This window comes from Rhopalosiphum maidis, chromosome 4, assembly GCF_003676215.2.
Source record: "Rhopalosiphum maidis isolate BTI-1 chromosome 4, ASM367621v3, whole genome shotgun sequence".
Lineage (NCBI taxonomy): Eukaryota > Metazoa > Arthropoda > Insecta > Hemiptera > Aphididae > Rhopalosiphum > Rhopalosiphum maidis.
Genome location: NC_040880.1, coordinates 53,442,232 through 53,467,097, shown reverse-complemented (window position 1 = coordinate 53,467,097; position 24,866 = coordinate 53,442,232). Strand labels below are relative to the sequence as shown.

The 24,866-nt window shown below is 25.6% G+C and overlaps 1 protein-coding gene across 1 annotated transcript in view; it reads right to left on the bottom strand.

Annotated features, from left to right (window-relative positions):
* The window catches only part of LOC113559346, a 47,899-nt gene extending 34,794 nt beyond the window's left edge, over nucleotides 1-13,105 (bottom strand). The window contains exon 1 of the mRNA XM_026965047.1: nucleotides 12,409-13,105. The gene's annotated coding sequence lies outside the window, so the exon portion shown is untranslated. The remainder of the gene's footprint in view (nucleotides 1-12,408) is intronic.
* Between the last annotated feature and the right edge of the window lie 11,761 nt (nucleotides 13,106-24,866).

Below are 24,866 nucleotides of genomic sequence, written 5' to 3'. Positions count from 1 at the left end.
GTTGTTACACGCGTGTGTACGCTATTTGCGAAGGTAGTTTTAGCTACAACAATAGGCGTGATAATAATCCTACTACTAGAATCAGCAACAGGGACGTGTAGGAATAGATTAAATAAAATAGACGGTATGAGGTACTTAACTTTGTTTAAATCCTTAATTTCAATAATCACAAGACCTTTACTAGTACTACGTCAATATTGTTTAAGTTATCAAAAACCAATAAGGTCAACGTATGATGGTTTTAAAATAATTTGAAGATCCAATTTGTGTATCTTATAAATGTATAAATAATAATTAAATATAATGCAAACAACACATACATATACATTCAGTTCAATCCTATTAACTTTAAAGCCTATTCTAAAGTAAAAAAATTACTAAAAATGTTCTAACATTTATATAACCACTTAAAAAAAATATACGTTTTTTAGTTATTGTAATAAATAATAATCATTTTAATTTCTCAAACAGTCAATTTCATTACACAAGAAAAAATGAACATACTATATGTTTAACAATGTGATTACCACCAAATTGCATAACATTGGTTATTACACATAGGTATAATCTAGTTAATAATAATAACATAACTTTATAAGGATACTCGAATACCGTAATTTTAATTTCGACTTCAACATAGTAAGGATAATAACAATCAACAGACATCTATAATGACATTAAATAAATATGTTATAATTTGTTTTATTTATTTTACAGACAAAACAATTGCGTAATTTATTACATAACCAAATTCATGTTTCTCCTTAGATCAGGTTTTAAATAAATCATAATCTTTATTAACGTCTAAATTATACAATTATCAAAATTTGATTCACCGACTTCCTTAACATAAAAAAAATATAGGTAGGTATATATTTATATCAAGATATATGTATTATAAATCTTAAATGGAAGAAACTACTTTACTTTTTTCATTTTCTTCCTTAGTTAACTCATCCATAAGAATAATATATTAATGGCATCTATACTCAATTTAACGATCTATAAGCCCAACATAAATATATCTTAAAATAATCCTATACAAAAAAAAAACCAACGAGTGCGTATACATTTTTAAATAAATTATAATTAAATAGGACCACTAACATTATGTTAACATACTTTTAATTATACATTAAATTAAAATTTATATATTTAGTTTACCAACTATGTATTTACTTTTAAATTATAAAATATTAAAACCTACCATAAATTGTAAAAACAAAAATTAATTATTTATAACTTCTTTAGGTATCAATCATTAGTTTATAATATGCGATAATGTAAAATACATTATTCGATTATTAACTTTCAGTTATGTTTATTATTTTGTAGAAAATAACAAATGACTCATAATATTTGATAGTAATAAAAGGTATGCAATTATAAAATAATATGTTTTCTTGATGCGAATTTCAAAATTAAAAAGTTTTATTATTTTTATAACATTATAGTACCTGCCTATATCACATATTTATTATTATAATACTTAAAAAACATTTAATATTATACTGCTAAAATAAAATCAATACAAATTTTAAATTATGTACTACATTAAAAAAAATGTAATGATAGTTTTATACTCATGTACAATATATAATTTTATATACAGTGTATAATAACCATATACAATAATAATACACACAATCTCACATCATTAAAAATATAATATTTATATATGTATATATAATAAAGTACAACTAAATTCACAAAAAAGAAAGACAAATACATATACAATATAAATAAATTTCTATCAGTGAATTTGAATGAAAATTTGTCCAGAAACAATCGTAAGATATCTACACATAATATTAGTCTGCAAAAGTACCTACTATGCTTGTATAGTTACATACATTATGTTAATTAATATACTAGGTATTTTATATTTTAATATTATATTATCAATATATTGTTATTATACATTTATACGTGTATATATACAATAACAGAGTAAAGTGATATTCATCGTCGCCGCAAAGTGTGCCTATTTAGTATTTATATGTATATAATATAGTTGTGCTCAACATATTTATCACACGAACGTTATATATACTTAATATATAATGGGCTAGAGGCAGGGTAAGGGAAAATATATGATGTAACTCCTTTGGATAAAATCCATCTGATCACGTATATTCACATATAATAATAATATTATCACCCGGAGATCATAATATTATTTTGTTTCAGGCAGCAATAGCGACCACACGCGCGTTTAACTGATATGCATTATGTATTAGAGTGGCGGCAGCTTGTGTAGTGTATGATGTCTATTGTCGGTGTACACAATATAAGCGGGCGAAAAAAACAAATTTTTTTCGAACGGTGAAAAAACTGTATAATATGATTGAATTCGTATATGCTTGTTATATGAAAACCATTTGAAAAATATGATCATGGTGTTTTGGGTGAATATAAGGACTGACCGTGGTAAAAGATCATTTGTCACGGTTTCTCGGATCCAACTGACATCAAACAGTATAGGATGATGGTACATATAATATACAGTAAGTATACACACATACGCGCGACCTCATACATATACACTATAAACTTACACTACTTACACTACACACATGCATACACACTATACAGGCCGTTAACCTCGTTCCATGTTCGAACACATATGGTATAACTGACCAGAGGTTTACATAATAGTGTATTATTGTTATATATATATATACAAGGATTTTAATTGAAATACACATAATAATGTGCTGGAAAAATAATGAACAATCATTTTTTTTTCATATAATATTATGCTGTCAGCTTTTACTGTATGGTATAAGTGATTGTGTTATTTTTGTACATACCTATAGAATATTGTAATATTATAATTTAAAATCCATGATACGAGAAAATTAAATTAAATTTATATAAAATAATAAACTATTATATAATATTATATGATCCAAGCACGTGGCCACTACCCTATAAAGATATTTTACGTCAAATTTATGCGGTAAATAATATAGGTAAGCGAAGATACAACAATAGACGATGAACACACGAATTTGACATGGATTTTTTTATAACAGCTAGACAACATGTTTAAATGCAAATAAATTGCACGACGAATAATGACCAACAAATGGGTGAGACAGCTAGGACTTCAAACGGATAACATACGAAGTATATCCTTTCTCTTAAGATAGGTATATGATATAATAATATAATACATTTATTATACATTTTAAATTCATATCAAAATTTTTAATATTATGAATAATTTTTGAGTACCTAAATAATATACGTAATTTTAGTTAAAAGAAATTATTACAATTTAAATGTATTTTACATGATTGACTGTTAAGTCTACAAAGACTACAATACTCAATATATTATTATATTCACTCAAAAAATATTATTTAAGTAGATAAACACACTATAGTATTATCATAGAAGCAAACTTTGAAATACTGATTTACCTATAATAATATGTAGTGTCTAATATGTACAAAAATAATATAAATTAAATTATTTATTATATTACAATGATTTATTATCTATTGAATTGGATTCTGAACTTTTTCAAATAAACTTGAATAGACATATGCAGTACAGGTAGAGGTAGTATCAATGATACAATGAATACTGGTAGGGATTTATTGATGACATATTTTTTTTTTATATTGTAGTAGAAAGCATGTAATTCGCTAGGATGAATGCTTTGGTCGCATTGTTCTGATACCTATCTAACGGAACCGTGTCGTTATATTGCTTTTGTTATAACATTTTTTATACAATTCCTAATCGCAATTGTTATTATGTCGTATATAGGTACATATTATGTGATATGATAATATGTTGCATGATGATAATTATTTAAAAAAATATTTAATTATATTCAACGGCAATAGTGTTAACGCACTTTAGTGAATAATTAGAATAGTTTGCGACTTAAGTATACTACCTACATAATTACCTACTGTAGATTTTTACAGCGATAAATTACAAAATATTATTAGTGGTTTAATAAAAAAAAAAATTAAATCCCATTGGATATCTACATATAGGTATAGATCCAATAAATATAGATCTAATAAATAATTTTAATTTAACAAATAGATTCTTTCAGTGTAGATTTATTGTATATTATAACATAAAATTGACGCATAACGGTATATATTTTGGTATAATGTTTTCTAAATAAAAAGAAGAACAATTCAGTTACATCTCTTGTGAACTGGAATTTTAATATTTTTTTTACTTCTTTACACACATCTATACAAGAGATTGTAATTAATGAGATGTACCAAATGCCAGCTGGTCTCCGATGTCTAAAAATGTTCTCAGCACAGCTGCACATATTTAAGTTCAATTGTACCAAAAACAAGTAGACCATTTATGTAAAGAAAGTATTAAACGTGTTAGATTAGATAAAATATATACATAGTAAAGGGTAAAAAATAATGAAAAAATATAAACAGATGAGGTTATTGCCGTCATTGTATGACATCGAATTCGTTGTGCATGTTGAAATTTTATTTTACGATAGAACACATGATGTCATTGACCACGTGTATTTGAAGAACACCGTATCAAAAACCGTGGAAACTATTTGATATTGTGCGGGCAAATAGCTACAAATGTATTGAAAAAACAGAAAATATTGCAAACAAAGCATGCTAGTGCTAGTATAACAAAATGTTACTTTTTCAATTTGGCCCTTGCTGAGAAGGTGCACACTATGATAGCCTAGGGCGCACATTTCTTAAGCTTTGTTTACGCCTCCCAATTGGTGATTTAAACATTGTATATACTTAAGTATTATTGCCACTTATCAGAGAAGCAATCAAATTTTTGAACAAAGCAAGGTCATTTAACTGATTTTAAAAAATAAAAATATATCAGTTGTATATTAGTACAGAACTATCTTGAATAAAATCAATAGAAAAGTGGAAATAATGTGAAATTAAAAAAGTCCGATTAATGATTATTATTAATCTATAGATAGAGAAAAAAATCAAAATATGATACAAGAAGTTTGGGTTCAAACTTTTTAGTAATTAGAAAACATCAAAATATAAGTCATAAACTATAATGGTATACAATCAGCGTTATTTTACTATTAATATCATTATAAGACATCTCTATACTTTGAATTAAAACTATTTTTGTATAATTCAGTTCAAAGATATTTCTTTAAAAAGAAAATCTTTTCATAAATGTTTAATTATATCTATACTGAATTTGAAATAGTCGATACTTAAGTAAGCATTAATTTATCCATCTTGTAGCGATTTCTAATATAATTTCAATTGATTTGTACAGACATAAATACATTTGTTATTTTAAAATGATTCTTGATGAAGAGTAACTTCAATGGATGTCAAAATGAGGAAAAAATACAAAATGAAGACGCAAAATACGGAGAAAGTATTCGATATTGGACGTTCGATGCACTATTTTGTAGTGTTGTGACCAATGTTCACTGTTCCGTAGTATCAATTCTAATTGATCGAATGTTAAATAAATTATTAGGTAATCTAATGAACTATTAACAAAATATCTGTCTGTATAATGACTAGTGAGTATATTATATTATTATTTTATTATATTTTTATAATAGGTTATAGGTATAGGTTACATTATAGGTACATTATAATTATAATTTATATTTTATAATAAATAATAATATATAACAAAAATTACGTGATATTGTTAACAACCAATCCTAACATTGTCTGAGTATGTATTTATTTAATATACAAGTATTTTCATATTCGAAACTTCTCTGTGGTTGTTCTTTAATAAAAAAACTTACCTACTCTGCATTTTCAATTGTTAAAAGCTTGTTATATGATTCACTCTGTATATGTGATTTGCCTATTATTATATCTGAATATACAGAGTGATTATTTTATTAAACACTCATTGTTTCAAGATTTATTTAAGTTTTTGAAAAAAAATTAGTGTACATAATTTCCAATTGAAATGAAACAAATTTTTTTTAATATTATTGCTATAATTTTTTAATTATACATTTTTAAATTCATGTTTTAAAGCAGAATATTTATCAGTATATTATTTCGATACATAAAAAACGAAAATGAGTTGAGATGAGTCATAATTATTTAAAATTTAGGTAAGCAGAGTAGTAAACCAACATTTTGAGAATTTTCCTTATACCATTCCACTCCTCTAGTTATATTAAATACATATATAACTCATAAACTAGTAGTCCAAATTTCGATTTTTATATCAAAATACTCCAAAAAATATTCCGCTTCAGGACATGAAATTAAAAATTTACATTGTCATTCAAAAAAATGTTATTTTATTTTGACTGGAAATTATGTAAAAGAAAATGTTTTTAAAAACGTTAAATTAAATTCAATTAATGAGTGTTTTTCAACAAAAGAATCACTCATCAGTATACATTACATTAAATAAGTGGCTTTACAGTATATATGTACATTTTTTACTTATATCATATTTTATACGGTCTAATATACTATTGTAAGATGAATAACCGTAGTTAAGGAGACCATAAAGTAATATTAGTATTACAATAGTATTAACGGACAATTAGATTGCTTGTAACCAAACACAAGAGAGCACGACTAATTTGATAATTATCGCGTTGGTAAAACTTTTTAAAGAGCAACACAAACACTAATTCGTATCTATTGATAAGAATCATTTTAGTTACGAACGTATAGAAGTAAAAAATATAAAAATCTACATGATAATTATTCATTTATTTAGCTATATTATTTAGTTCATTCTCAAAGTAGATATATACATGGTACCTACTTTATTTTACATCAATTATATTGTGTCTAGGAAATTAAAAATTTCAATATAGAAGTAATTATCCTTGGTACATACTTCTTAGGGCCGAAATTATAATCAGAAGAGAAGTTGCGTCTTAGTACAAATTGTTAAGAAAAATTCATAAGAAATTTGAGTCCTGCCGTACTTTTTTGGGGCAACTGTAAGCTCTCCCAATTTTAATAAACTGTAAATAGGATAGAAGATAAAAATATATGTCATTTTTAAAGGAAAATATCCAACGTTAAAGTATCTACTTCCCTATCTATTACTACATTTATAAATTACTTTCACTGCGGTTAATCTTTGTTAAAATGTTGTTTTATTTCGACTGGAAATTATGTAAAAAATATATTTTCAAAAACGTTATTAGATACCTAAGGTAAACGCAATTCGAAATTAAACATCAAATAAAATATTTACATTAATGATTACTAATCATAGCATTATCGTGTTATTAATGTAATTCTCTTAAAATGTATTAAAAGTATAAAAACTTTTAGTTGATCACAAATTATTAAATTATTAGAAATTAAATGAACATTCATAAATATTATGAATGTCAGTTTTAAAAGTTTAAATAAATTATATTAATTTAACATATTCCTAAACAATATTATTTGTTTTATTTATCTATATAGATAGAAAAACAATTATTATTACTCTTTATTTTATACATATTATAAAATTCAAATACAGTTTAATAAATATGTAGAAATGAATATGTATTATGCATATTGGACACGGGTAAATGTACCAAATTAATATACGGTTGGATACTTAGGTAAACTCATTAAACATACGCCAATAACGGAATTACCGACTCGGTTATTTGTATACTAAATAATAACAAATTTATGAAAATTTCCTATGCACATATAGTGTGATGTCGAAATTAAATCTGTCATTTTCAAAACGTAGAACATTCAGAAATACAAGTGTGAGTATAAATACTATAAAATTGTACATACAATACTACAATATAACGTATAAACAAAAAGTAGTCAAATTTAAATCTACTTTTTGTCTTTAAAAGTACATCAAAAAATATAATAACAGTAACAAGGAAAAATTACTTAAATATTTGAAGCTTTAAATTAAATATACAATTGCATGTATATTCATTTTTGAACATCTCTTTTCAAGCGAAATAATATGCTAAAAAGGACCGAAACAAAAAATATAGAAGTATAACATTATAAATCATGTAGCAATTCTCAATTTATTTCTACATAAAATATAAAAATGAAACATTAATGATTTTATAAGATTTTAAAATGATAGTATAAACCAAACACCGAAACAAATTTAAACTGTAATATTTTACATACTCAACCTCACTTTAAAATTTAAAAAACCACACATAGGTTGATGAAAAATTGATAAATAACAATCATAATACAATGTATGTAATACTCATACAAAAGCATTTTATTATCAAAATTATAATCAATATTTTATTAGTAGGTCACACAAAAGACTAACACAATTAGCGATGTAGATCATAATAATAGACACTTATGGATGATTTAGAAGACACTGGTCTATAAGTTTAATAGTTTTTAGTGTTTGATAATAAAAAATATATTTGTTTAATAAAAGATGAATATTTTATTTTGATTATACCTACAGTTATTGTAAGTCAAAAACTTAAAATGAATAATATAGATCTAAACACGTATTGTACACTTGTACTCTAAACTTCTAATACTAATCACAACAGAGGATCTTTGATAAATTAAAAAATATATCATGATACAATAGTTTAAACATTTATGACTACGTAGGTATATTGAACCTTTTCGTCCCAATAATATTTTGAGTCCCTTGCGCACAATACCATTACCTATTAATATTATGTCGAGATTTTGTTCACTGAACAATTATTAATTTTGTACATATAACACTATATACTTCAACCTACACTTCAATTATTATAAAACCATTCTACAAAATTATTTTATAATTTTTAAAGAATAAGTTAGATGTAAGTAAAACAATATTGTAATAATGTTCAATTGTTGAAACTATTATTAACGAACGGCCTCAAAGATTAATGCACTTGTCACTTATATATAAATTATTATAAGAAAATAAAATTAGGCATAGCTTAATAAAAGTAAGACTATGGTAGTATGATACCAAAGGCCAAGGTCGACCTTTTTTAAAGTCTAGAACGATTTGGCATCAACTTGTTCAACAAAGAGAAATATATATATAGAACTTAATCGAGCAAACTAAATTTTTACTTATTGTTCATATATCCAACCAAAATGATCATTCAAATAAATACGTTACAGCTGATTAATCTAATGAATATAATTAGTTTATAATATTAATAGATTATACACATTAAGATAAATATGGATATAAATATTTATACATTTTAGCTTACAAGTTGTATTACTATTACAACATAATGTATAAAAAATGTATAAATAAAAGGATAGCGACCCTTTCGAGTAACGAATTCCAGATGTTATAGAAATAACTCATAAAAGATTTTAATCGTGAAATCGTTCTCAAGGGTTAATTCAGTACATAGTTACTCTCTGCGATACAGACAATTGATATTGACATGAAACGCTTCTGCTTTTCATCGAATTTCGTATATAACATTTCAAAGAACAATCAGGTAAACACTAAAAACAAGAGTGTGTGCATTCTATCGACTGGAAATCATAAAACTTTCATGACTTCCGTTTTAATAGTCCAGCATATACTCTTGAAGTGAAACACACTAAAATTAATGGGTATAATATACATGTATTGCTATATCAAGAAGAAATTTGCATATTTGAAATATACATAAACAATTTAACATAAAATAAAATAATTTAAGTAAGTATTATATTAAGTTAATGCCAATACGTTAATCAAATTATACATAAAATATTTCATATATTATGTTACACATATCTAATAACTTAGATGTGATTCTACTATACAACTATTCACAATTATTTTAAAATTAATAATCTTCAAGATATTTTTTTTTAACTGAAATAATATTATATATCCATCGTGTCTATTCACAAAATACATATTTTTCCGTTTTTTTTTTCATTCCACATAAGTGTAAGTACATAAGTACTTGATGTGATCATTGCAAAAATGCTAATATTAAATCATAAGTTGTATGCTTACCTACTAGCAGTACTAGCTATTATATTTGATACAGTATAAATAAACAATGTATCAACGAGAACCAGCACGTTGGAAAAAAACTAATAGAGCATTACATAGTCGGTGCTGGACAAGGCGGCAATTTTAGTTAAACAACCCATATGGTGGTAGTGGTAATAATCGCATGAGGCGGCCGTATTCATTTAAATACAATTGTAATCACGATTTGATGAGTCACACACAAGTGCGACCGGAAACCGATTACATTATTATAACTTATAAGCATGACCTTCATAGGCTTGTAACAGAGAATTCAACTTTTTTAGTTTAGATATAATATTATATTACTTTTAACCATTTCAATAAGGCAATTTTCAAAACTGAAATTATACATAATGTGCATATGTCATATACGATGTAGGTATCAGGAACCCATATACAACACTGAGCAAGTCAGATAACATATAATAGTCATAAATACACATGTGATAAATGATACTGCAAAACCAATAAAATATAATAATAATAATAATAATAATAATAAAACATTTTCCATCGAATAACTGAACAATTTCGTAAATGTAAATAAATATAATATCAAGACCATAGCCAGCAAAAATTTCGGGGGGAGGGGGTCTGAATCCTTACCCCCCCTGACTATGTGTGTAATTTACAACACATTGTAGATAGTTCGGAATCAATGTCCAGTTAGTGTGGCTTTAATATTTTATATAATATTATTATTAGGCAAAATACATGTGAGGAAACCGAAATAAACCGTTATAATTTATCGTCTTACTACACTACACACCTATACATACATTATACATGGCTAGATGGACCGACTAATTCATTTTTGAAACAATGTATTTTTATTGGTTTTGAGAAGTAATAACAATTGGATTTTTACAAGGCATCAAGAATGAAACACACGAGAAAAAACTAAACAAAACGTGACCATATTATAATACGGTTGTGATACCGTTAAAATTATGTTTATTTTCTACGATATGAACAGACCACAACTAAGAGTCCAATATCCAAAACCTACTTAAAGTATTGCAAATATCAAATTTATGCCACGATACAACTTACAAATAATAACGATATTACCATATATGTATACATTTCATATAAGCTATTAGTATAATTCGTAGATCAAACATTCAATAATTTTATCTTGTATTTTAAGTATTTTAAAATAAATATTAAATAGGTACTTTGAATTAATTTTTACCGACATTTATACACACAGCAAAACAAATATAATTTAATATTAAATAGTAAATATATATATATAGAGTAACAATATAAATATTAAATATATAATAAATATGTAAATTATTATTAAAAAGGTTTCGTAAATGCAAAGGGTTTGCTATGGAAACATTATTAGAGTAGCCCGTATTTCTTTGAATACACTATAAAAAAAAATAATCATAAATACCCTTATGATATAATATATTATCATTTCTTAAAAAAAAAACTCAAAGATAATACGTAAATGTTGGTTTTCCAACACATACAACATAGAATAATTTAATTGTAATAAGCCTAACAAGTAACAAGGGCATAAAGGGTTATATTTCACTCATTTCACTCAACGCATCAAATACAGAAGTGTAATTGTTTTACGTCAACAAATAATAATTTGATATGTGTATATTATGATTTATATAATTTAATAATATAATACTATATTCATGTTTTCTACGCTGTCCTAGCTATAGAAACTAGCGATTTTAAGTAAAAATATAGTAATCACGCAGTGTTGTTAATTAAATAGTGAAATTAATGTCGACACAATGATATCTTTTATCAACAATATTAAAACATTAAAATCTGTAAAAATCACGTTTTCTTAAAAAAAAATATAGTATACAGTATACGCATTATATATCCAAATACTGAATATTATCAATTATCACAAATGTATATATCCTTGGCCTAGTTATCTGCAGTAGCTCCAAATATTTTTCTACTATTATTATTAAAAATTACAACCATTCGTTTTGTTCAAATATTACACCCAATTTAAAACGACGGTGGAGATATGGTTGGTATGAAATGCACGATATATGATAATGCAACAATAATAGATAGGTACAGACTACACACACACACATAGCTTTCACAAAACGGCGGTGAAGATTAAAATAATATTATTATTTATTAGACAATTCGAATGATTCAAACTATAATCGGTCTTCGATCATGCCTATACCAAGCCAGAAAAAACGGCTAATAACGCGTATATACAACCGACTACTGTCTATAACACCTACAGCAGTCGGCTAAGATTCTGAACAACTATTATAAGTACCATTAGGTCATCAATATTAGTTTCCTTATCGTCGTCTGTACTTTACATTACAAACTTCTATGTCCCGCAGAAAAACCCACGGAAAAGACAAATCATTCCGAAAATAAATAAACAACTACATGACCTTACAAGGGTAAGGCGCAGTCCGGGTAAATGAAAATATGAACGAATTAAATGTTTACCTTATTCGCACCAGTCGCGTTGTCGGTGCTGTCCGATGCGTTTGCAGTGTCATTTGCGAAAACCGACAGATACACCTTATTGATTTATGATTGCCACCGCTGTGATTTCCACTTAAGTTGCACTTCTAAAGCTACTAGGCAGCGAGTTGTCATATTTACTTTTGGGAAATATATATGAATTTATTCATACGCACGAATTAAATTTATTATACTATATAGGTATGTTACCACCGGTCGAACGATCAAAATTTGCACACACTTAACACGTATCGTTTCACTTCGTCACAATAATAATAACAACAACAATAATAAAACATAACGATAATAACAAAAAGAAATTGAGCAACTACTGACGACGGCGGATTTCGACACTATATCACGGGCACTGAACTCGCGAATTTATATTAATATACCATTTTCACCAATCGGCAAACACACAGGAGCACTCGACACAGACGGTCGCGATCGTTTTCGGACGATTACGATATAATAATATGAGTGAAGGAACGAACGACTAACGTAAATTGAACGGACCACACGCGCTGTAATTTACGTCGGTTTTATCTTTCAATTTTTATTTCACGATACCCACGACGAGACGGTCGAACTTTGCACTACCATATCGTTCTGATAACAATATCGTTTTTGATTAATGCACACTACACAGACGGACCACGCACACGCACACAACGTTCACGAGCACTATACTGCTGTGGAACAGGCTGTGGCAGTGACTGTTAGGCGAGTAGTGGGGACCGTGCAGTTCCAGTGTCAACACGATACGGTCGAACAAAATGTCTCGGACCGACAAACGCGCGTAGTTGGCAACGCTGCGACCTCACGGCGGTGAATACGATAAGTCAATAAAAATATTACTTTCTTTGCAATTTGTGAATTTAAAATTCAGAATTAAAATTACAGGTATCAAGGTTTCTATAAGACTATAAAAAATATAAAAAATTGGTGAGCTGTCAAAAGTCCAAAGCCTTCCTCAAAAGTCAAAAATACCTATTTATGTAAACTTAAAAAAGTTAAAAATGTACATATATTGAAGTTTTTTAATTTTTCTTAATCAATTTAACAGGTCTTATTGTAGATATTAATTACTTATTAATGTTTTAATTAATAATATTCCATTGAAATATATTTTTTTTATTATTATTATTATTATTATTATTATAAAGCATTAAAGAAACAGTATGAAAATACAAAATGTAATGTTAATAGTATTCTTTTAAATTCTGAGTAAAACTAACAATGATGAATGTATTGGTTTTACAATCGCCAATAGGTATTGTTTTATTAAAAAAAGTGTATTGATTTTAAAGTAATAGCTTTTCAATCTTCTACAAGGTTGTATTTTCAGGATTCAAGATGAATCTTAATCTAATTGGTACTCAGAGGGTCAATAGAAAACAAAATTCAGAAAAATTGCTCAACATCAGTTGTATTATATACTGTAATCAAAAAAATAAAAAATATTCAACCTTCATAGACAAGACTTGAAATTTTAATACAAGATTCTTTACCTATACTAACTATAGTTCTTATTAAAACTAAGCTTTCGATAAAATTAATTTTGTTTTTCTAACGTAACTCAAAAATGAATGAGTGTAGGTAGGTACTATATACTTGAAATGTTCAAATAAGTTTATAAATTTCATTTACTAAAATGATCTCCCTATTACAAAAATTTAACACGTATCTCAAACTTTCTATAAACGTTTCTACTCAAATCTATATAATCACTGCAATTCGGAAAACGGTCACTTTGTAGTTTGTACAATCTATTGTTTAAACTGCTTAACGTGGACACATTGTATGGTTGGGTAATAATGTTTATTTCAGAACGCAGACACTTGTACTATCATATACAATAGGGATTGTCAACTGAAAGTATTAGAGGGCCAATTTTCAGAAAATTCAAATTTAGCGGGCCAGAGTATAGAGAGCAAAAAAAAGGTTATTAAAAATATATATTTTAATTTAGCATAGACGTAGCATAGAGTATAGATGTTTGACTTTGAAATTGTATGATGTAATTTGAAAATTTAACGTGGGTCATTTAAAAAAGGTTCGCGGGTCGCCAGTTGCCCACCCCTGATATACAATATAAAGAAGACATTATTGTAAATATAAGTTATATACCTAATTAATAAATATATATAATGTCAATAAATAAAATGTAAAAAATAAATTAAATACATAAAAAAAATATAGAATATTAACAAATCAAAATTATCAGTTTTTTTAATTTATTATTACTATAGTAATAATACATTATCAAAAATTATGTTAAAAATAAATTAAAAATGTGTACAATATAAACTTAAATAAATAATAACATTGAAAAAAAATCGTTAAGAACTACATATCGTGTATAGTATATAAAGAGAATATAAAAATTCTAAATTTATTATTTCTCTTTTTTGATGCTAGTTTATTATTGTCACCAAAATTGGATTTTTGTCTCTTATAAATTCTTCACGGGAATTGCGATTCGAACAGATGCTATAACGACTTGTTTATATTTTATCTATACTTTATATATATAAGTGTCTGCGTTTCGCACTTTTAATGCTCGACCGTACAAAGTATTGAAAGTGACCCTTCAATCTTCTTATCTCAAATTTATCTATATTCAACATTACACGGGATGTTGTTCCAAGTGACCTCAGAAGACATTTAAAACGCAAATGGTGCCGATTCCTTCTAAATTATTAAGAACCTTCGGGCCTCGACACTAATGACTAATCATGACTACCAGTACTACCACGAAGCTTAATCAATGGATGGGTCTTCGCTCAAATCTATAGTCACTATTACCCCCATTCATCAATAATTATATGCCTATCTGTAAACATATTATATAGATACATTTTAACAAAAAAATAACATTTACTAAACATTATATAATTTTCAAAATACCTATTTTGTTTCTTTTTGTGTTATACATAAAATATAGACATTTTTTTTTCATTGTGTATATTTCCTACGTATACAATAAAATTTTCAAAACATTTAGCTTAATTTCAAACCATTATTATACCATTAGCCTACTCAAACTGTTTTGTTGTGGTACGAACATATTAACTTATAAAGACCTAAGACTAAGACCTAGTAATATTATATTAAATCGTATTATATACGCTAATATCAAAATAAATTACTAATATCAATATAAATATTAAATATATAATAAATTAATAAAGTAACTTTGAGAAATACACATTGACATATCGTCTTCGGCGTCTTCGCTCAGAATCATTTTTCTTGGTATACTGCGATAACGATTTACCATTGCATACAAATCAAACATATTTATTATATTATAGTAACCTAATCAATGACGAGGTAACTAGGTATATTCGACCCTAACAGCAAAGCTATTTCCCGGTTTTTTTTATACTAAATTTATAAATAATAATCGTTAAAAAATAGACTTTTGACTATTTTACAATAGTTTTGAAAAAATCTATTGTGTTGATAAATTTAAATAAAAATAATAAAAAAAATATTATTAGCTTACTAATATTAATAATATTATACTTTATACTGTAGTACTACAATATACTTTTATAACTTCTAGTATATATTATAATACCCGTATTTTAACTATATAGCATATTTTGTTATAGTCAATTCGTATATCTATTATCTACTATTTGCTCAAATTACCAACAGTGATTAGTATGATATTATAATTAATGTAAGCTTAAATTGGTATCGCGAAGTAAAATTTATTCATTTGGAAATTTTGATGATGAATTTACAGTTTATAAATGAATTTTTTATTTACTTTTATGAGTTTATAACATAATTTATAATTTTGTATCATATAATAGGTTAATCAACTTAATCGTATAAAAATATATAATAATATATTACATAAAATATTTTACAAAACCTTTATTTAAAAACAAAAAGTTTTATAAAGTATTTCATAGATGTTTTATTATATCTGAAACAAACTATGCAACATAATATTGTCATATAATATGACACATTGACACATTGCCTATGCAACGCGCTGTCTTGTGTAATAATAACGTACCTAGTCGATTGTATTTCTGGCCTTCTGGGTAATCAAAAAATATAGCTATGTTTACTGTATAGGTATCATTTTTCAATTTTTGTAATATATCAGGATTAGACTATAGCTTATATTATAAAAATAAGTGGCCAATGGACGATGGTTTCTAAATGTTTAGCGAATAATTATTTGTTGATATTTACAGTAGTTAGAAAATACCTTTGAAGGTAGTCAGAAGTGGCGTTTTTAACATGATAACATAGGTATACCATATTATATATACCTACAAGCATATACATTTTTACATTTTTTTATGATCAATTATCAGTGATCACTATTTAAAGAACCATCTTTATATTATAAAACTAATATTATTTTTAAAAGTGTAAAATAAATACATACATATAATATTTATATATCGTTAACTATGTACTTTTTGCAAGCAGGCTAGAGTATTATAAACCAATATCTGTTGGTACCTATACTACATAAAGTATACTTATACATTCGTTTTTATGTTTAATTTATTAACAAATATAATTTATCATGGTGTACACATTCGGCCACTTTATATTATTTGTATAATTACCAATTACTTACCTAAAATATAAATGTTAAACGTATCTATAACAAAAAAACAAATTAATATAAAATCATAAAGTATATGAATATATGACAATATAACATGATACTCCATCAATACAAAATTGGCTAATGTAAACACGATAATGTTTATATAAATTGTTCTTTATAGAAGTATATATTTGTTACAAACACATGGTACACTACTACGTTAAGGGCAAAATACAGAATGTCTACGATTTAGTATGTTATATACTTATATACCTAATGGATTTCCAACTATTGTCAGATATAAATTTATAATAATATATATTAATATAGGTAAGTACTACATATAACTAATAATAGTTATTAATTATATTATTTTTGTAACTTTGTAGACTTCCATTTGGGTTTTTAATGTTATTTTCGCATGTTCAACTATAGTAATGTAATGTGTCTATAATGGATTTATTAAGAAATGCACTTAAACAGATACTTTTTTTATTTTTATAATATTCTACTTATGTCAACATTTGTTGATGGCCATTGGCCATTGACTTTGATTATATACAACGATCGAAACATTTATTTTTGTAGTAATAGGTAACTAATGGTTATTATTTAGTATTTATTAATCCATTTAATTTACACTAGATATTGATGTATTATTATAGTTATGTATGTTATAATAAAGTATAATTGGATAATAATATAATATATTAGGTAAATTAATAGAGTAAATATAAATTACAGTTCTAGTCTTCTAGATCAAATAATATAAAGCAATGAAAGTCAATTAACAATAATAGATAAATTGTATTATATATATGTGTGTGTGTGTTATAATATTTTATAAACAGTTTACTTGAATTTACAAATCAAGTCTTACACTCCTACAAACCCTACATAAATACATACCTATGAATTATGACTTATAACGTGTGTCTATTTACTCAGTTACCTACTCAATTCCTTGTAAATATGATATAAGAAGTGGCAATGTTGTATAAAAGTATTAGTGCACCTTATACTCAGAGCTTATAAAGTGACCCGAAGAAATAGGAAAAAGTATTTAAATATTGTAATAGTGTAATTCGGATGGGTCCATTTTCCTCAAAAAACGAGATACCGTTTTTCTCTACTGTCCATTTTCCTCCAAAAAAATAAAAAATAATTCTTGATTATTTTCCTCTAATAAATAAAATAACGAAATCGTCATTCGTTGTCAGAATGTTAAATTAAAAATAAAAGACAAATTAAATATTTCAAGTATAATTATAATATAATAGTACGCGCTGAACTTGGCGGGTAACTAAAAAGAGAATGAATATAATAAAAAGGTACATACGTCGATAAAGATGCACCAATCAATAGGTAAAATAATAATAAAAAAATAGATAATTATAAGTAGGTTGGTGATAACGCATCCAGATAATAATATGTAAAATATAATATAAGATATAAAATATAAAATATAATAAAATCACTACAGTATATATTAATATATTTTTTTTATAATTATAGGATATTTCAGCTACAAATTAATACCTACCTGTTTAAGGAAAATAAAATTAGACATAATATAAATAATTATTTTACTTTTTGTAATTACATATCTAGAAATTAAGCGACCAGAATTTAATCAACACATACACGCAAAATGTTATCCTACTATCCTAGTTATACTCTATATTTATAATATGGAACGCAACACTAGCTAAAATATTGGAAGAAAATAGCATAATTTTAGTCAATAATAATGTGGAGGAAGATGGAAACCAACCTTTTTTTTTTTGAGGAAAATGGATAGTGGAGGAAAACGGTATCTTGTTTTTGGAGGAAAATAGCTACAGCCGTAATCTCTATGTAATAAACATTCTGTGTAAACATAAATAATTCTGATTATTACTTAATTTCTTTTAACTAAATAATACATTACCCATCATCACCCATAAACAATAAAAATATATGATATATTGATATATTACATAAAATATATACAATATATAAATTTGAATAGAATTAATAATAACAATAGATAATAAAATTGGTTATAAATAATAATATTATGTAGTAACAATAATAGATAAAGGTGAAAAGGGAGAGGAGTACCGAGTAAGGACAAGTTAGGTAGAGTTTGTTAGTGAAAATTGGTCTATTGGTACACAGTCACATATCCAATGTATCTATTCAGTATTATTTAAATTTCCAGCATTGCATTTATAATTTATGAACGCTTCAACTTAACCTTCAAATTTGGTTTGAGGAAGCTCTAAAACTATGTATTTCACTGTTTGTTCGGCTCCGCAAGTGCAGGCAGTCGGAGAATCCTCATTTGTGCAGCAAGTAATTTCATTTTCCCTGGTAATTTTGGTTCCTGTCTATATAGCGTTGTCCAAATTTATCAAAGTAACTTGAAACTAAGATGTTTTATGTCTAGATAACTGTTTTTAACGCTGTTTTTTTATCAATGCTTTTTCCCGCAGTTTGTAAATGATACTAGGTTTGTATTACAGATTTGTAGGTTGTAGCTCAATCGCATTACTTACATAAACATTTTAATTTTATTAAGTACATTGTTTTAGATGAGAATTTTAGTGTTCATTCTTCATTAGTACTTTTAATCTTTAAATTAATATCCTATATTTTTATTAATTTATTTGATAAGTAAATTAATCCAAAATTTAAACTGTATAATGATTAGACAACAAATTGTTTAATTTGAAGTAGATATATATTAAAAAAAAAAAATAATATTTAATACAAAAAAAAACAATTTATATTAGGCAATTAACATTACACCTATTATAGTTTTTTATACCTACAAAATATACAACAATAAAAAGTATATTATAAATTATAATTAATAATCAAACATTTAATCTATGTTGAATATAGTAAAATATAGATAATGAGATTTATTTGAATACGCATTTTACTCAATAATATATTTTTAAACTGAACAATATTTATTAAAATAATATTATAATATTTAAATGATAACATTACAAAAATATAGTTTATTGATATTTTGATCTAAAATAGTTTTATATCAGATGACACGATGACGGTCGTGGAGAAAATTGCTGGCGCAGGTATAGGTAACCATTTTCCTAAGACGATAAATATCTGGGTTATCCGCTTCGCTCATGTGTAAGTGTCATGAACTTTATAAAAAACATGCTCTAAATATGAAAACATAGATATTTTTTTATAAACTTTAAAGTAAACTTAATAATTAATATAATTACGTTATATTCATTATTATAATTTTTTTAATATAGTAAATGAGTACTTTAAAAGTATAATAACGAGTTAACGCACGGAAACAAATTTTTTCATGACTGTATTTAAGTTATATGTTGTATTTATGAAAAATTACCTGAGTAGTTATTTAGTTTTATTTTTAAGTATATAATATATATATATTAGTGTTGAAAGGACAAATTCATTAGTCTTATTTTTTTACAATATCTCAAGGTTTCAATTACTTATGTAGTTATTATGTGTAAATACGTATTTTTTAGTTTAACAATGTTAAACAATTATATTTCATAATTATATATATAAGTATATAATATGTGTACAAGTGTATATTACGCATATTATGTACCTATACAATATTATGCGTACCTATATACTGAACCTATTGAATATTTGATAAAAATTATACACGGATAATTCACCAGATTATATGAATAAGTATCTCCATTTTTATTCTTTAGTTAATAATTAATTCGAATTTTGGAGTTTGGAATTTATATTTTGTAAATATACTAAAATATGATAGATATATTAGATATATTATTTTATTTTACATAAATATAATGTGATATTCAATCTAATTTTTGCAAATGAGAAAACCCATTTTACTGAAAATTGTTAAGCAGATGATTTTTTTTTTATGTGTTGTAGGTTTACAATAATTGATATTATAAATCAAAAGTCAATGAATTGTTTTTAAATTATCAAATTGTTATGTTATCCTACCCACTTAGGATAACAATAGACCAAAAAAGTAGTATAATTTCAAATACCTATATTATATAGTTTATATTTAGAAGGCAGAGAATATAAGGCTATGATGAATTAAAAATTAAATTAGTATATTATAACTTTTAAAAATTAATTTAAAATACTGAATACTGAGTATAGGGTAACTAGATTAAGATATTTCATATATGTATAAAAATAAATTGTAATATATTATGTTATTTAATAAGTGATATACTGATATGTATAATAATGATTAATGGGTCGAAAATACTTCGGCGCGAGTAATGTTGGCGAGGCTTATTATTTAGTTATAGGTATTGGATATTCTTTTTACTTATCGATTACCATTATCAAAGAGATATTGAATACTCCTTTAGTTCATAGGTTCTTAACTGGTAATCCATGGACTCATTGGACGTAGATGGTTACTCTTAGGTCCACGGGTAGCTGTGAGTTTTTTTTAAATAACCCAAAAATAAATTTATTGATTTTCTACAGTTTTATACTTCAAAGGAGTTCATAACTCAGAAAAGGTTAAGAACCTTTGCTCTAGGTTAAGCAATTAAGATAAATCAATAAGCCCTATTTATGTATAATCCGACAGATTACCACGAGACACAACTTACAACTACACAAGTTGTTATTTTGTAACTGGTATTTAAAATGTCGTGTTCGTCCGAATAAAAAGTCCAATTTACTAATAAATCGTGATTGTGAAATTTTCGTACAAGATAGTTTTATGCACATATTTGACAAATTTAATTTTAATCATACAAAACGTTTTTGAAGGTGTCGTACTCGTACTATCATGTCATCATGATAAAGATATGTGTTATGTGTAAAACTCGAATATTTAAAACACTCGTCGAAATAAATTCGCGCTGAAACGGCCTCGCCGAAACGTCCGTGCCGAAATGTCCCATTCTCTATAATAAATGAAATAATGGTTTATGAAAAATTATAATCTACACTTATTACTTTATTAGTTTATTACTTATTATTAATTATAGCCTTATAGATAAGCTGTTGAAATATTATTTGGAATGTTATTAAATTTGATTTGCTTAAAAATTAATATACAAATTGGTAATTTTCATTTGAAAAAAAATTAATTAGTATCGCCATTTGTATTCTTCTTGAATGTTTAATTATAATCCTAAATACAATTTAAATACAAACAGGCTGGATTTAGAAATGTAGAGGCCTATCCTTCGACCATTATAATAATAGCTATTAATTTTCAATTCCGCGAATAGTATATTAAAATGTTTGCAAAAAAAAGTCTAATCAGAAGTTTAGTTAAAATAATTAATATAAATAACAATAAAAATATATAGTTATATTTAATTATATTAATATTTTTCGAGATTTCGTTGTTGCACAGTTTTCAAGCATTTGAGATAAATCTAACAGTTATACCACAGTACCTGTGTCACTTTCGATAGGTATCTAAAAGAACAAAGCCGAATAGTCGACTTTGTGTCATCGAAGTTCGTAATTATCGTTTTTTTTATTAATTTCACTGTTTAACAATTATATATATAAGTTATATGTGTTTATTTATAACTAGTTTTGTTAATACCAAATTAAATTACCAATTTTATTCAGTAAGGTTTATCCAGTAATACCTACTTACTCTACAAGTTCCTAACTGCAGTCAGTTATACATTTTTATTTGTTTTCTTGCTTTTATACCAATAATTGTACATTTTTATTGAAAAATTATTAAATTAATATTTAAATTGTGTTTTGTTTTTGTATTTGGATGATTAAATGTAAAAAATATCACTTTATGTGGAAGCTTTTTAGACCCCAAAAATTTGACTCGAAATATAAGCATATATAAAAATAATAAAAATCAAACTTTCAATGAAGGCACTATAAAAGAATATGATTAAGAGGACGTCTCACCAGTATGTGATGTCTCCGTCTTAAAGACGTACGACATGTAAGTTTTCGTTTACTAATTTCAATAGTGTGATTTTAGTTTTAATATTAGAGTGAATTGACCTACTATCAAACTTTTAGGTAAGAACATTATCTGTGTTTTCTCGTTGGATTTTTACGATATTTTAATTTTTTGGTAAATTATGATCATTTTAAAATATTTAATAATATCATACTCATAAACTCACCTTTAAAAATTAAAATATCGTAAAAAGCCAATGAGAGAACACAGATAATGTTCTTACCTAAAAGTTTGATAGTAGGTCAAATCACTTTAATATTAAAACTAAAAGCACACTATTGAAACTTGTGAACGAAAATTTACTATGTCGTATAATACGTGTGTAAGACGGAGACAATATATGCGGGTGAGACGTCCTCTTAACCCAAGAACTTATTAGTACATTAGTACAAACATTTAATATATGTATTTTTTATTACATAGATAATAAGTAATAACACTAACATAATATACTCATATATTTTATTTTAAATATAAGGAATACTGAAAATATAAACCATTTTAACGTTTTATTTAAAAAATGTGAAGGAAACAAATTATTTTTATAATGAATAAGCAATATTGTGTGTTAGTGTTTGGTTGTTTTTTAAAATGTCATATTTTTATTTATGTTATAAATTCTACTTTTACAATAATTAATACTACATATATAAGGTCAATTAAAAAAAATACTATTGGTACCTACCTAGATACATATTGCATTAAAGAGTGGATAGTTTTTAATGTTTTTATTAATTCTGCATAAAAATGTGTAACTTATAAATAATTTTAATGACTTGTGCCTTGTATCTACAACGCTCTAATTATCAAAATTAAATAAACTTATCTAGTTACCAGTAGTCTACATGTTTCGTATACCTACTTAATATGTATATTATAAACATTATATTATTTAATGATTTATGTTATAGATAGAGCGTTGCGTACAAAGTGTAGACTTGCTAGTCCACATTTATAGCATAAATACATAATCTGTCAATTTTATATCTTACTCCGCAACTCCATGGAAACGAAAGTTATGTCAATGAAGAATTCAGCAGACGCCTATATAAACGTAGATCGATTGCCTACACTATACAGATGTGATCATAAAAAACCAGCTAGGGCATCAACGCTGTCACCGCGCAAATTTGCAATCGGAAATCTTATTTATTCAGCTGGGCTATTTGGCATAAAAGTTACCAGCTATATGAACAACAGACCATCAGCATAGCAAGTCCGTATAGTGTATACAGAGAGGGTTTAGAGATTTACTCCTCCCCCGAAATTATAGTTAATTATTATGTATTTATTAAAAATATTGAATAGGTAGCATAGAGAACGCTAGATATTCGTCTACCGAGTACCGAGTACCAACGCGTTTTATTTAGTCATGGTGACATTGTTGGCTTGATAGAACAATAAACAGGTAACTTATTTCCCCAATTAATGACATAATATGAAAAATAATAAATGAAAAGTATGCTAGGTGAAAATAATGTAGGTATTATTTGGATATTATCAGGTTATAACCGTTAAAGTTTTTTTTTTTTTTTATAAGTCCCGATATAACATTTACGAATGGGCAAAAATTTCTTGAAATCACATTACAAAGCTCTTAGCGATTCATTTCCCAATAAAAAATGTAAAATTTAATTAATTTATACTTAGAAAATTTTAAAAAATTTCTATTTATACTCAAAATGTTCAAATGAAATACAAAGTTCTTTATATGTTTTGCAATCTACATTTAAAAATTATTTTTATTGGTCAAATTAATTTTTTATGATCGTTTAAAGTTCAAATTTTAATAACATTGAATATTCACCCGTATACAACAATTTCCGATTTTTTGTGATAATTATTCGAAAACAAATTATCGTAGATAATAATATTTTGATACTTTTTGAGCTAAAT